The sequence below is a fragment of the Canis aureus genome, chromosome 19 (genome assembly GCF_053574225.1).
Source record: "Canis aureus isolate CA01 chromosome 19, VMU_Caureus_v.1.0, whole genome shotgun sequence".
Lineage (NCBI taxonomy): Eukaryota > Metazoa > Chordata > Mammalia > Carnivora > Canidae > Canis > Canis aureus.
Genome location: NC_135629.1, coordinates 31,294,642 through 31,300,669, shown reverse-complemented (window position 1 = coordinate 31,300,669; position 6,028 = coordinate 31,294,642). Strand labels below are relative to the sequence as shown.

Sequence of the window (6,028 nt, the reverse complement as noted above, 5' to 3'; positions counted from 1 at the left end):
ATGTGTCTAAATTTTTGCTAAAACCCATTTAGTTCTCTAGCATAACTGGAGTTGTGTGTGTGTGTGTGTGTGTGTGTGTGATATTATGTCTAACCTGTTTTTCTAAGTGGAGAGCCAATTGTCCCATTCACTGATAGAATATAACCCCCTCCACCAATTTAATATTTCAACCTTATCAATAAAATAATGTTATGTATACATGGATCTGTTTGATACTTCTCATTTTAACCAATGATGTATTTGTCTGGTATATAATCCCATGGTATAAATATTTAAAATTTTTAGTAGGTAAATACCCCATCATGGTTCTTCTTTAAAAATAAATCTTGTCCGGGGATCCCTGGGTGGCTCAGTGGTTTAGCACCTGCCTTTGGCCCAGGGCATGATCCTGGGGTCCCGGGATCAAGTCCCATGTCAGGCTCCCTGCATGGAGCCTGCTTCTCCCTTTGCCTGTGTCTTTGCCTGCCTCTCTCTCTCTCTCTCACTCTCTCTCTCTCTCACTCTCATTTTCTCTGTGTCTCTCATAAATAAAATCTTTACAATAAATAAATAAGTCATGTCCATCTTTCTTTCAAAAACTATTCTAAAGTATAGTCGTTTTCCTTTTAAAATCTAGAAGATGCTTACAAGGTCCCTTAAGAAATCCTGCTGGGATTTTGATTGTGATAGTAGATTTTAAGCAGATTGTGTCTTCCCAGTAGGGAACATGGTACTTCTCATCTACTTAGGTTTTCTTTTTAAGTTTATTTGGTAGAGTTTAACATTCAGTTACTGTGTAGTCCATTTTAGTTTACTTATGAATCCTACAGTGTTGTTGCCCTCATAAATGCATAAGAAATTTATTGATATTTTCCTGAATCTTGCTACCTCTCTGAACTCTATGGGTTTTTATGGGTTTTTAGTTGAATTTGGAAAAAGACAATTATATATTTTTAAATAGCACCAGTTTATCTCTTCTTTCCAATTTTTTTTTAAATATCGTATTTACTTATTCATGAGAGACACAGAGACACAGGCAGAGACATAGGTAGAGGGAGAAGCAGGCTCCTCACAGGAAGCTGGATGCAGGACTCGATCCCAGACCCCGTGATCATGCCCTGAGTAGAAGGCAGGCACTCAACTGCTGGGCTATCCAGGTGTCCCTCTAATATTTATATATCATTTAATCTTATTATCTTATTCCCTTAGCTGGATTCACATTGTATAATGACTAGTACAATTTTGAAATAGTTATAGCAAGGTCAAGCAAACTCACCTCATTTATGGCAATAAAAGTAATATTTCCAATGTTAACATAAAATCATGTACCTTGTTATAGAGGCCTCTGATATCTTGTAATATGCTGTGTAAATTCATTCTATTCCCAACTTACTGAATGAGTATTGCTTGTTTGTTATGTTGTTTAATAGAAAAGGAGACTATATTTATTAATTCACTACTTTTGTTTTCTATAGATTGATTTTGTTATTCTTATTTAATAATGAGAGCTCTTGGGGCACCTAGGTGGCTCAGTTGGTTAAGCATCTGACTCTGGATTTTGGCTCAGGTCACTATCTCCGGGTTTTGAAATGAGCCCTGCATCAGGCTCCACACTGAGCCTGAGCACATTGCCTACTTAAGATTCTCTCTCTCCCTCTCCCTCTCTCTCTGCCCCTCTGCACACATGCACTCTCTCTCCCTCTTTCTCTCCCTATCTAAAAAGAGAGAGAGAGAAGAGAGAAAGCTCTTGGGGCTACTAATTCTCTGCTAAATACAGCTTTGGCCATTTAAATATATATACATCAAGTTGTCTTTTTTCTAAACCTTTGTTACTCTAGGTTTGATTTCTGATTTGAACCTGCACTTCTTTAAAAGAAATTCTTATTTTTTATTGTTGGCATTAAGGTTTTTCAAGTTGTTGAGCTATGCATTTAAACTTAATTATTAAGTTTTAGGTTTATTTCATTGTAGGCAGAGCATGTAGCCTGTAAACAGTTTATGTTTCATAATATGGTTTTCTTTGAGGTTTAATATATGATCAACTTTTTTCTAAATGCTTCATAACTCTTTAAAGTATGCTTATTTCTAGAGAACAAATTTCTTTTTTTTTTTTAAGATTTTATTTATTCATAGAGACAGAGAGAGAGAGGCAGAGACACAGGCAGAGGGAGAAGCAGACTCCATACAGGAAGCCTGACATGGGACTCGATCCAGGGTCTCCAGGATCACATCCCAGGCTGCAGGCGGCAGCTATGCCACCGGGGCTGCCCATAGAGAACAAATTTCAATAGATATTTATTAAACCTGCTTTATTAGATTATTAAGATATTCTATGTATTCTGTGTTAATCTGACCCATAAAAGATCAATAAAAGTATACTAAAATCTCATACAATTCCACTTCTATCAAGTTTTTCTTCTATTTGTAACAGCCTTTGTTTCAAGTATTTTGAGACTGTTACCATGTCAATGAAAATTCAAGACTGTCTGATCTTCATTATGAAGTCTATTTGAAAGAAAATATAATCTAGATCACATTTAATATTTTCATAGTCTTTGACTCTATTTTGTCTAAATATTGCCAAGATTACTTTTGTGTTAATTTTGCTTTTGCCTGCCTGATATATCTTGTCCATCTTTTTGATTTCAGGTTTTTCTTTGTTTTAGTCATAATGAGCCCTCTTTGTTTTAGGTACATCTCTTCTCAGTAACCTAGGGTGAGATTTTGCTTTTTTGCTGTAAAAGAGAGCCTTTTTATTTTAATAGACTAGTTCAATGATTCTTTTATAATGATTCAGCTTCAGAAAATGCCTTCACATTCACATTTGTTCTTCACATCATGTAAGGTACATGGGAAATGTCATTCCTATTTTAGACATAAGAAATTTAAAACCAAACAGGTTAAATATATCTCCCATAGTTATTCAAGTAATATGTGGCCAGTGTAAACCTAACCAAAGGATACTAAAACTAAAGCCACGGCTTTTTACAAACATAATGTACTTTTGTGGAACGTCAATGTTCAGATGGACTAATTGGTCAAATTATCCGCCTTTTTTCCAAGTAGTTGAATTTACACTAATGTTGACATAAATGATATATTTGGCTATACCTCTGTGATGTTGCTTTACACTTTTTGTAGTTTATATTTCACTATTAATTTGCTTCATATACTTGGTGATTTAGGCCAGGTGGCACCTTCTTTTCTGTCTCCATTGATTTGGAAGTCATACCTACTCTCATTTCTAATAGTGGTAATAAGTATACCAAAAAGTATATCAATTGTTATTGAATGCATAACTTTAAAACTTGCAAATACTTGAAGTCGTTGAGTTCACCCTTACTAAAATAAAGATTTATCACCATTTTATTTCCAGACTCTGTAAATATAATTTTTGGGTTTTGTTACTACTTAGTATTAAATACTAAATACTAAATACTAAATATTTATTAAAGCATTATCTTTGATTACATATTGTATCTTTCAAAAGTGTAGTTTTACATTTGCATTCAGTCTTATAATTAAAGTTATAATTGTCTAAACCTCGCTTATGTTTAGTTACACTACTAATAATCAGACTCTTAACATTTATTTCTCTGTTACAGAATTCTTAAATTTGATTTCTCTCTCAGTTGCCTGGACTAGTGCTTCTTAAATCTTCGTGCATGTAAGAATCTCCTGCAAACACTGTTAATATAGATTGCTACATTCCATCTCCAGAGATTTTGCTTCAGGAGGTCTCATTTCAGGAGACCAGAGAATCTCTACTTTTAACTGGTTTCCAGATAATGCTATTACCAGACTCAGAACTTCCCTTTAAACTGCACTGACCTTGGCTACATCCTTAAGCCATTTCCCTAGTAAAGAGGTGTACGCTTTCTTTTCTCTTGTGTATTTGAAAATTTCTTTCTGTTACTTTTACAAGTAAAAGACAAGTTAAGTATATTTACCTTTCTTCAGTACACTCTCCCAAACTGTTCCAAGCATGTTTTCTTGCCTGTGCTTGAAGGATTTTTTTCTTTATTCTTGTAGTTTAAACAAAATTGCCAAGTTGTAATAGTATGGAACCCTTTTCATTACTGTTGCCTAAAGTATGAAAAACCCTTTCAATTTGCATGCTGAGGCTTTTTTGCTTTTGTTTTTGTTTTAGCTCAGCAGAGCTTTTATTAATTTTTGATTAGTACTTGTGTCCAATTGTTTCTATCTCAAGAACATCTATAATTCTTGGATTTGACCTAGTATTTAAGTCAATGATTTCTGTCTGCTATATTTTTAATCTTTATTTCATTAATTTAATTTTATTGTCCTTTTCTCCATTTTGACAGAACTTATCAATTTTTCTTTTATATTAGGTGATATGTATGTATTTTTAAATGCTGATTTCTTTTTAGTTTCCAATACAGATTTTAGATCTCTATGGCATTTTGGTTTCTTTATCATGTTTGTTCAACAAACCTACCTCTTTTTCCAAACCATCCTACTTTCTTTTAGCCTCGGCTTATTCTCTCATTTCTCTTTTTGTTTCCTGAGGTTTCTGAGGATACCAAATGAAATCCTTTCATGTTTCTGTGGTAAATTATCCTGGGAGGTCTGTTACTCTGAGTCTCTGAGATACTGTTCCTTCTTTCTTGTCCATTATGATTTTTTAAAAAAAATATGGAACACTTCAAGAATGTGCATGTCATCCTTGCACAAAGGCCATGCTAATCTTCTCTGTATCATTCTGATTTTAGTATATGTGCTGCTGAAGCAAACACTGTCCATCAGGCTTTTTTAAATTAATTTTAAGTTTATCATAAAAAAGCCAGCATCTGCCAAAAAAGAGATGACAACTGTCTTTATTTATGTGTCTCTGCAGTCTGCTACAACTGGACCATAAATTGGTTTCCATAATTTCTAAGCCCAAATCCCAGTCTCTAGAAGTCATCGTGTGGAGTTCCTAGGTATGATATAGAATCTTCTAACACCACTGCCTGGATCTATGTCCAATTTGAACATAAAAAAATAGTAATTCACAGTACCCTCTTTACCTTCGGCATAGCTATAGTTCTTTAATTATAACAGATATTGACAAATATACTTCCAAAAATATTATTGTTCCCAATGATAGAAAGCAGAACAATGCTCTTCCGCAAGGATGTCTGCATCCTATTCCTAGACTCTGTGAATATGATGTTAGGTTACATGGCAAAGGAGAATTAAGCTCGTAGATGGTATTAAGGTTGCTAATCATTTGACTTTAAAATAGAGAGATTATCCCCTATTATTCAGGTGGATCCAATGTAATCACTAACATCCTTCAATATAAAGAGACAGAGAAGCAGAAAAGTTAGAGGCAGAGGGATGAAATAAAACAAAGGCTCAACTGGCCATTGCTGACTTTGAACATGGATGAGTGCTACAAGCCAAGAAGTGTAGACAACTTACAAAACCTGAAAAAGACAAGGAAACAAACTGCCCCCTAGAGACTTTGAGAAAGAAATTCTGACCGACCGACACCTTGATTTTATCCCAACGAAATCCATTTCAGATTTCAAATTTCTGATCTCCAGAACTTTAAAATAATAAATCTGTTTTGTTTTGACCACTATGTTTGTGGTGACTTATTACAGCAGCTATAGAAAACTAGTAAATGACAGGCCAACTACTATTTGTATTTTCCATATCAAAACAGAGATAGAAGTCTGCATTAATAGTGTGCTTCAAATAGCACTTACATTATATAGGAATTCTCTTGTAATTAGTCTCTGCATGTGTCTAAAATAGGGAAAAGGGGGCAACTAAAAGATTAAAGTTCTTTCCTCCTTCTAGCCATAGCACAAGGGTACCATCAGTTGAAATTGTTCATTCCAGTGTCACCAAACTTCAAATTAGTAGAATTCTTTATAGGAATTTAGAATAGTGTTGACTATAAGAACTAATTTTTCATGATAGTAACATTAAGCTCACGCATGTGCATGCGCGCACACACATGCACGTGCGCACACACACACACACACACACACACACACAAACTATCCAGGCATCAATTTCATGTATTCTTCAATCT

General features: G+C 34.4%; 1 protein-coding gene and 1 non-coding gene across 17 annotated transcripts in view; both read right to left on the bottom strand.

The window, feature by feature from the left end:
- Nucleotides 1-6,028, bottom strand: part of FHIT (fragile histidine triad diadenosine triphosphatase) — a 1,383,460-nt gene that overhangs the window by 897,279 nt on the left and 480,153 nt on the right. The gene's annotated exons all lie outside the window — the stretch shown is intronic.
- LOC144291292 (U6 spliceosomal RNA) lies at nucleotides 4,630-4,736 on the bottom strand. The gene has a single exon (XR_013358598.1). It is a non-coding gene; the product is annotated as a U6 spliceosomal RNA (small nuclear RNA).